This window comes from Nannospalax galili, unplaced genomic scaffold (genome assembly GCF_000622305.1).
Source record: "Nannospalax galili isolate Female #2095 unplaced genomic scaffold, S.galili_v1.0 scaffold3027, whole genome shotgun sequence".
Lineage (NCBI taxonomy): Eukaryota > Metazoa > Chordata > Mammalia > Rodentia > Spalacidae > Nannospalax > Nannospalax galili.
The window spans coordinates 277,243-286,156 of record NW_008355721.1 but is presented as its reverse complement, the minus strand read 5'-3'; the positions used below and the strand labels follow the sequence as shown (position 1 = coordinate 286,156).

Here is an 8,914-nt window from a genome sequence, read left to right as displayed (position 1 = left end):
ACCCACTAAGTAGCCCAGGTTGGTCTGGGACCCACTGTGTAGCCCAGGCTGGACCCACTATGTAGCCCAGGCTGGTCTGGGACCCACTAAGTAGCCCAGGCTGGTCTGGGACCCACTGTGTAGCCCAGGCTGGACCCACTATGTAGCCCTGGCTGGCCTAGAACTCAGTATGGAGACCGGGCTGGCCTCGAACTCGCTATGTAGACCAGGCTAATCTGCAGACCTGCTACGTAGCCCAGGCTGCCCTCAGATTCGCTGTGCAGGCCCAGCCGGCCTTGAATTCCGTATGTAGAGCAGGCTGGCCTCAAAACAGTCAGGTAGCCAAGGCTGGACCCACTGTGTACACCAGGCTGATCTCGGACCCACTGTGCGTCCAGGCTGGCCTGGAACACCGGGCTGGCCCCAGACCCGCTGTGTAGCTCAGGCTGGCCTCGATTCACCCACCTCCGCCTCCCGAGTGCTGGGATTCCCGGCACCACGGATGCAGGAAAATCAAATGTTTAGGACACGTTTTACTTATGTCTCTGTATGTACCGGGTACAGCACCCACAGGGGCCAGAACACAGCGCCAGAGCCCCCGGAGCTGCAGTTTCAAGAGGCTGTGCACCGCCACGCGTGTGCTGAACTCGGTCCTCCTCACAAGCGGCCAGTGCTGTGACCCGCTGAGCCAGTTCTCCGGCCCCTCCCCGTGACATTGTTGACGTCCGTGCGTTCCCCAGCCTCCACTGGTTCTTCATTCCTTTTCCTGCCTGTATACTATTCCCTCGGGTGCTTCTAGCTCTTGAATATACAACATGCACAGAAGTAGTGATGCGCCTCAGTTCGCAGAGTGCTTACTCAGCATGGACGAGGCCCCAGGTTCCAGCACCGCGAATACCGAGCTTTGAGCCATCTCAGCACTTGGGGACGTGGAGGCACCACGCTCATACGTGCGAGTTTTCATCACCAGCCGGCGGCACTGTGGGTGGAGAATTGCATCATGGGTGCGCCCTCTGACGTCAGCAGTTACTGCATTGGTGACCTCAGGGCTCGAGGGACCGTTAGGGGCCGGGCTTAGCGCAGGTGACGTCACAGCGCATTGTGTATTCCTAGTCTATGGGTACCAGGCCCAGCACTTAGCATCCAGCACCCACCTACAACTGTGGATTCGACGCCCACCATCTATCCACACATTACCGAGCACTCAGCACCCACCCATGACTGCTGCAAGACACAGCACCCAGCACCCACGCATAACAACGAGACCCAGTACTCAGCACCCACCAGTGAGCACACAGTGCCAAACACTGAGGACCGACCCACGGCTGCGAGACTCAGCACTCAGCACCCACCCAGGACTGCTGCAGGAGCCAGCACCTTCCTGGGACCGCAGGACTCAGCCTTCAGCACCCACTCATGCCTTCTGCCAGAGCCAGCACCCACCGACGACTGCGGTACTCAGCACCCAGCACCCACCGAGGACTGCTGCAGGAGGCAGCACCCTCCGAAGACCGTGGGACTTAGCCCTCAGTACCCACTCATGCCTTCTACCAGAGCCAGCACCCACCCACGACTGCGGTACTCAGCACCCAGCACCCACCGAGGACTGCTGTAGGACATAGCACCCTCCTAAGACCGCGGGACTTAGCCCTCAGTCCCACTCATGCCTTCTGCAGGGTCCAGTATCCACCCATGACCAGGGGCTCAGCACCCAGCACCCGCCGCCAGCACTCCGGAGCGCCCGCCCCTCCGCCCAGCGAGCACCCGCGATTCGGGAGCCGCGATGACCGTGCTCGGCCGCTGGGTGGCGGGAGCCGACAAGGATCCACCGCACCACCTCCCGGAAGCCGAGCTGCGGGCGCGGACCGGGCTGCGGGGTCACGGGGTTGTGTCTCGCGGGACATGGGACTGTGTCAACCAAGCCTTCAAACCCGCAGCACCCTGCTGTTTCACCCAGACCCGGAGGGCTGGAGGTCAGGTAGGGTGCTGGGTGCTGGGTGCTGCGAAGGCCACGGGGAACCGGAAACCGTGTCCGAGGGGAAGTTGAAACCGTCTCTCGCAAGGGAACCTGGAATGCAGCCGCCTAGGGATACCGAGTCCTGACGTCACGCAAAGCTGCCCTGACGTCACGCAAAGCCGTCCTGGGTCCTGTTTTTTTCCCCGGCGTGAATTCTGACGTCGCTGAGACTCAGTCACGGGGTCGAGAGGGCGATCGGGCTCATGCTGAGCCACTGACGTCTGTGGTGCAGTCCAGAGCACAGAGTGCTTGCAGCTCGGTACGTAGAGTGCTTGTAGCTCAGTACGCAGTGCTTGTAGCTCGGTAAGTAGAGTGCTAATAGCATGGTGGGCATAGCACTTGGAGTTACGATTAGAGTGCTCGTAGCTGAGTGGGCAGAGTGCTTGCGGCACAGTGGGCACAGTGCTCATCACTCACTGGGTACAGTGCTTGTAGCTGAGTGGGTAGAGTACTTGTAGCTCGGCACACAGGGTGCTGAGAGCATAGTGGGTACAGTGCTTGTAGCTCACTGTTCAGAGTGCTCAGAGCTCAGTGGGTACAATGCTTTAGCTGAGTGTGCAGAGTGCTCATAGCTTAGTGAGTACAGTGCTCATAGCTGAGTGGGCAGAGTGCTTGCAGCACAGTGGGTACAGTGCTCATAGCTCACTGAGTACAGTACTTGTAGCTTCACTGTTCAGAGTGCTCAGAGCTCAGTGGGTACAATGCTTTAGCTGAGTGTGCAGAGTGCTCATAGCTTAGTGGGTACAGTGCTCATAGCTGAGTGGGCAGAGTGCTCATAGCTCACTGGGTACAGTGCTTGTAGCTGAGTGGATAGAGTACTTGTAGCTTGGTACACAGGGTGCTAATAGCATAATGGGTAGAGTGCTCATAGCTGAGTGGGTACAGTGCTTTAGCCGAGTGTGCAGAGTGCTTGTAGCACAGTGGGCAGAGCTCTTGTAGCGCCGTGGGTAGCGTGCAGTCCTCGCAGCAATCCTGCTGCCCCAGCAGTGCTGAGGTCACAGTTGTTCGCCCCCCTCCACGATAAACCCCAGAGCTGCCGCCCCCGCTCCGGGGTTGGGATGGCCCGGTGCATCCTGGGAGCTCACAGTCCTGCAGAGTGACTGAAATCATAGCACCCACCGAGGGCAGGAGGGGTCGTCTGGTCGCCCGGAGCCGGGGTTCCAGGAGGCTGTGCGCCGCCATGCGGGTGCTGGGAACCGAGTCCTCCGCCCGAGCCGCGGGTGCTGGTGTCGGCGAACGTCTGTGCAGCCGGTTTTGATTTCCATGACTTTTTGTGCACTGGCAAAGGAAACCAAGTCTCCAGTACCTGATCACCGAGGTCTAGTGCAGTCAGCACTGACTCCCAGCAGCCGGCACAGTCCGGTACTGAGCACCCGGCCGCTTTTCCCAGGAGAAACATCTGCCCCTCCTTGCCCCACGCTGACGTCATCGGCGCCCCCTGGCTTCCCCACGCTGACGTCATAATGGAAAGCCCTGAGGCGACCTTGGGCAAAGTGGCAGCAGTGAGGACTCCCAGAATGCTCCTCGGCCTCCCTGACCCCTGGCAGAGGGCCCGGGGGACCCCGCGGCCGGAAGTGGAGCCCCCAGCGGGTCCCTCCTTCCGCCTGGAAAAGGCCACCCTGGAGAAGCCGCTGCTCATTTGCATGCCTCTCATTTGCATATTGCTCATTTCAATATTTCCCCTTAAATGCTGCTCATTTAAGTCTCTCTGGTTTGAATATTGATTTCCTGCGTCCCGGAACCCCTGGCAGAGGGCCCGGGGGACCCCGAGGCCGGAAGTGGTGCCCCCAGCGGGTCCCTCCTTCCGCCTGGCAAAGGCCACACTCCAGAAACCGCTGCTCATTTAACCGTTGCTCATTTAAATACCGTGGTTTAAACACCCCTAATCCGAATACTGATTTCCTGCCTCCCTGACCCGGGCACAGGGGGACCCCGTGACCGGAAGTGGGTCCCCCACTGAGGCCCTTCTTCCCCGAGAAAATCCACGTGTGAGCAATCGCTGCTCGTGCGAAGGCCGCCAGTTTAAACGTTTCTAGTCTGCGCGTTAACAGCGGTCCTGTGGAATTTGACCGCCGCTCATTTACATACGGAGGATTTAAATATTGATCACCGATATTGGTCATTTAAACTTCTCTAATGGGCCTATTGCTGACTTAACTGTCAGTGCACACCGTAGTTCTAATCTGAATAGCCATCATTTAAATTCCGCCCATTGCAATGCTGCTAATTTAAATGCCCCTAATTAGTAAATTAATCCTAATTTGCATATTCCCTATTACCCCTGACTGCACGATCGCTGATCTGCGCGTTGCTGATTAAACATCGATGATCTAAGGGTCTTTATTTAAATGGCGCCGACGTGCGTGTCCCTGAATCCCACAGGCTGCGGGTTTGAGCGGTGCTTATTTGCATATCGCCGATTTGCATACAGCTCATTTGCATGCCACGGTGGAAGCCGATCAAACGCCTGGCGTGCGAATATTCCTGAGCAACTTGGCGTCCCGGGTGTGAAACCCGCACGGGGCCGCCCTGCCCTGCGCCGGCAGGGCCCTCACTTTCCGTCAACCCCTGGTTGCTACGGCAACATCAGTGTCCAGGCCAGGACTTTCCTCAGGGTGCTTGGCTGCGAGACTTAGCACCTCAGCCAGGGGGTGTTGGCCTCGGTTAACCTGCGCATGTGTCTGAAATATGAGGAGGGAGGCTGCACACGGCGCCCCCCGATCCCCGTCACCACCCCCGCCCCTCACCCCCACCTCGCGAGCACTTGGGCCGACTCCACTCAGAGCCCGCGTCCAAGCAGCGCCTGGATCCGACCCAGGGCTCTCCAGGGAAGGCGCCGAGCCCAGAGCACATCGAGGAAAAGGCCGCGGAGGCTTCCTGGCTCCCGGCTGGACAACCTGAGACCGAGAACATCAGGCGGGGCCTGGGGTTCGAGAACACTCAACCCACTTCCAGCGGCTCTGAATGAGCTCGAGCTTCTTGACAGCTGCATAATACTCCACTATATACATATATGTGTGTGTGTCTGTGTGCACTAAGTAGTTGTTAACTCATAGTTAATAAGTTCATTTTTCTTAGTGGGTGCATAATACTCCACCTCTGTGTATGTGTGTGTGTGTGTTTGTGCGCTTTAAGTGGCTGTTAACTCCTTCTTAATGGCTACATAATACTCCAGAACACACACACACACATATACACACACACACAGACACGTTAAGTTACTGTTAATGAGTTCCTTAAGTTCCTTATTGTTAATGGTTGCATAATACTCCCCCATGCATCTATCTATGCTTTAATCGGCTGTTGACCGGTTCCTCCTTCTTCGTGGCCTCATAATACTCCACCACGTCCAGAAATATGCATGCTTTTCTCTACCCGCTCATGTTGGGGAGGGGGTGATGAGCGCAGCACCGAGTCACTTCCCAAGCTGTGCAGCTCCACCTGAAAAGCAGGTCAGCCCTTTGAAAGCCTGGCTCCCAGGAGGCTTTGCACCGACACCGGAAGTGGGGGTTCTGTCAACATCTGGGACACGTCACTGAGCAACCAAGCCCAGCACCCAAAGGAGACTAAGTGGAAATGTCATGAGAGGCCAAGCAACCTAGTCCAGCACTCGAACGAGACTAAGTTGTAGGGGAAAAGTCACATGACCTAGCAATCGAGCCCAGCACCCAAACAAGATTAAGTTGAAAGAAAAAATGTTTTGTAACAGAACCACCGAGTCCAGCACCAAAACATTAAGTTGAAGGAAAGAAATGTCACGTGAGACAGAGCAACCGAGTTCAGCACCCAAACGACATTAAGTGGAAAGAAAAAGTGTCTTGTGACAGAGCAACCGAGTCCAGCACCCAAACCAGATAAAGTTGAAAGAAAATGTCTCATGGCAGAGCAACCAGGCCGAGCACTCAAATGAGATGAAGTTAACTGGAAAAATGTCAGAATCTTGGGTCTCCGCCCAGGGGCATTCCGGGAAAAGACGCTCATTGTTGGGTCCACGAGGCCGAGGATCAAACACTGAATTTGGGGTTCGTGTGTAAACAGGACTGAGCGGGCGGTGTGCACACATGAAGCCTGACCACGCGCGCCCCTCCCCGCCTCTCCCCGCCCGCGGCTGCAGCCGGCACAGACCGGTTTCCTGGGTCCCTGGGCTCTGAAGGTCACAGACTCAGCACAGCACTCTGGTGTCCCGTCCTCGGTGGGGACTTGTCAGACAGCCATGCGGGAGCACTCGGCTCAACCTTGCCAGCACCGCAGACCCCGTGGTGAGACTCTGCGCTCCCCGCGGTGCTGGAGATCCGATGCGCGCCTTGAGGTCGTTCGGGATACACTCACACCCACACACACACACGCACCACACACGCGTGCGTGCACACGGCCCCGCCCCTGTCCGTGAGTACGTGACGTCACACCCTTCCGTGCCCCGTGACGTCACCCACCGCGCTCCCCCCCTCCCCAAACTGCAGCTCGCTGGCCGCGCTGGGAACCGGGTTTTTGCACACGAGCCAGGCCGAGCCCCTCCCGCGCCGCCGCAGCCCCGGGTGAGTGACAGGCGCTGGGGGCGGGGCCAACCCCCCGCCCCCCCCCGCCGTGCCGCAGTCCCCGGCGGCGAGGTCGGCCCCACAGTCGCGCCGGCGCGGGGCTTGGTGCTGGGTTCTCAGTACCCCCGCCCGCCGTGTTTTCAGGACCACCCGCCCCGCGGCTTGCGGTTGTTTTCAGCTCGGTTCCCCGCGGTCCCAGCCGGGTCTGCACCGCGTTCCCAGCACCCCACCCCACCCCGGCCGCGGCGGATGAGCCTGGGGTCGTGCGCACCGCGCCCCGCCGGGGCCTCCCGATGCAGTCGCTGATCTCGCCGGTGACCAAGGCGGTGCTGGTGGCTCTGTTCATCTTCGCCATACTGCTCATCCTCTACGTCATCCTCTGGTACATCTGCCGCGATGTGGACTGCGACCACGGCCTCTAGCACCGCCAGCCCTGCCGTGTGCACACGGCCCCGCTGCCCACCGCGAGCCGCGACCTTCAGGGACCCGCGGGTGAGTGCTGGCGGCTCGGTGCGCGCCACTTTCCTGAGGGTGTGCAGGATCGGGACGCGGCTGCAGGTGTCTGTCTACGTCGCGGGCTCCCCCTGGGTGCTGGGTGCTCGATCCCTGGGGTGATGGACACCCCTCCACCCGCTGGGAGACTCGGGTAGGCTGGGCTAGGTGCACCAGCCAGATGCTGGATGCTCAGTATCCAGACCCCTGCGTGCTGGGGAGTCGGGGGTCGAGGCTGGTGTAGGAGACAGAGGCTGGAGGGTGGGAATCGTCCCGAAAGTCTGGCAAGCGACTTAGCACAAGGTCACAAGCACCTCCAAGGCACAGAGTTTAATATCTGCAGAGACCCAGTTTGCCAGGCGCGTTCCCCTGTGTGCACACGGCCCAGAGTGAGAACCTGGTGGGGGGAAGTGTCAGCCGGATCCAGCCGGCTCAGGCCCTGGGGTGGGGGTGGGGGCGCCCATTTTCAGGATTGTGGAGCACATGTGGCTGTAGGGGAGGTCTGTGTATCGGGGGCTAGCTCAGGCTACGTGGTTGTCAGTTGCAAATGTCGACTGTGTGTGACATCACGGGGCTCCATGCACCACTCACAGTAGGACAAAGCGGGGAGACAGACCTCCGCAGCATAGCTAGAATTACAACCCTAGACTAGAATCCGGGACAGCGCACAGTAGGACCAGTCGGGGAGATTGATGTTCACAACGTAGCCAGAACGCAAACCGTGGACCACGCACAGTAGGACTAGTCTCACAGATAGATACCCGCAGCACAGTCACAGTTAGAACCAGGGACAGTGCACAGTAGGACCACTCAGAAGATAGGTGTTCACAACACAGTTAGAATCCAGGACAGTGAACAGTAGAACCAGTGGGGAGATAGCCATCCACAGCGTAGTCAGAGTTAGACCCCGAGATGGCACACAGTAGGACCTGAATTAGAACCCTAGACTGCACACAGTAGGGCAACTTGGGAAGACGGACATTCTCAGCATAGTCAGAATGAGAACTCGTACAGCGCACACTAGGACCATTTAGGAGATAAATGTCTGTAGCATAGTCTGTTAAACCGCTAGAGAGCGCACAGTAGGACCAGTCAGGGAGACAGATGTTTACAGCACAGTTAAGATTAGAATCCAAGACAGAGCACAGTAGGACGGATTGGGAGATAAATGTCCACAGCATAGTCAGAATTAGAAGCTGGGACAGCACACAGTAGGACCAGTCAGGGACACAGACGTCTGCAGCATAGTCAGAGTTAGACCCCTGGACAGCGTACAGTAGGACCAGGGTTAGAACCCTAGACCACGCACAGTAGGGCGACTTGGGGGGGAAGGACGTTCGCGGGCAGCGTAGTCCGAATTAGAACCTTGGACAGCGCACAGTGGGGCAAGTTGGGAAGCTAGACATTCATACGGCGGTCAGGATTGTGGCCCTACGCAGCGCACAGTAGGACCAGTCAGGAGAAAGACACCCGCAGTGTGGTCAGAGTTAGAGCCCTAGACCTCGCATAGTAGGGCGACGTGGGCAGATAAGACGCCTACAGCGTGGTCAGGGTTAGAACCCAGGACCCTGCTCGGCCCAAGCAGCTGACTATGCGCACAGCAGTAGTTGACACTCACCCGGAAGTGAGGAAAAGGAGTTGGGGCAGAACCTGAGGCCGGAATCCGAACTCACTGAGGTCTGGGGGGCGGGGCACGGGGGGTGACGACATCTGGGAGGGCGGGACGGAGGGTGATGGACAGATGCACCCACAGACAGAGTGCATCATGGGAGAGGAAGAGACGGAAGGATGGGTGTGTAGACGGATGATTGATGGATGCATGGATCGATAGGTGGATGATTGACAGATGGATCGATAGATGGATGATTGACAGGTGGTTATGGAGCTACTG

General features: G+C 58.3%; 2 long non-coding RNA genes across 2 annotated transcripts in view; both read left to right on the top strand.

The window, feature by feature from the left end:
* Positions 1-436: 436 nt before the first annotated feature.
* Positions 437-4,345, top strand: LOC115067679. The gene is made up of 2 exons (XR_003847052.1): positions 437-2,255; positions 3,284-4,345. It is a non-coding gene; the product is annotated as an uncharacterized LOC115067679 (long non-coding RNA).
* Positions 4,346-7,445: 3,100 nt separating this feature from the next.
* The window catches only part of LOC115067678, a 1,858-nt gene continuing 389 nt past the window's right edge, over positions 7,446-8,914 (top strand). The window contains exon 1 of the long non-coding RNA XR_003847051.1: positions 7,446-8,896. This is a non-coding gene — a long non-coding RNA (uncharacterized LOC115067678). The remainder of the gene's footprint in view (positions 8,897-8,914) is intronic.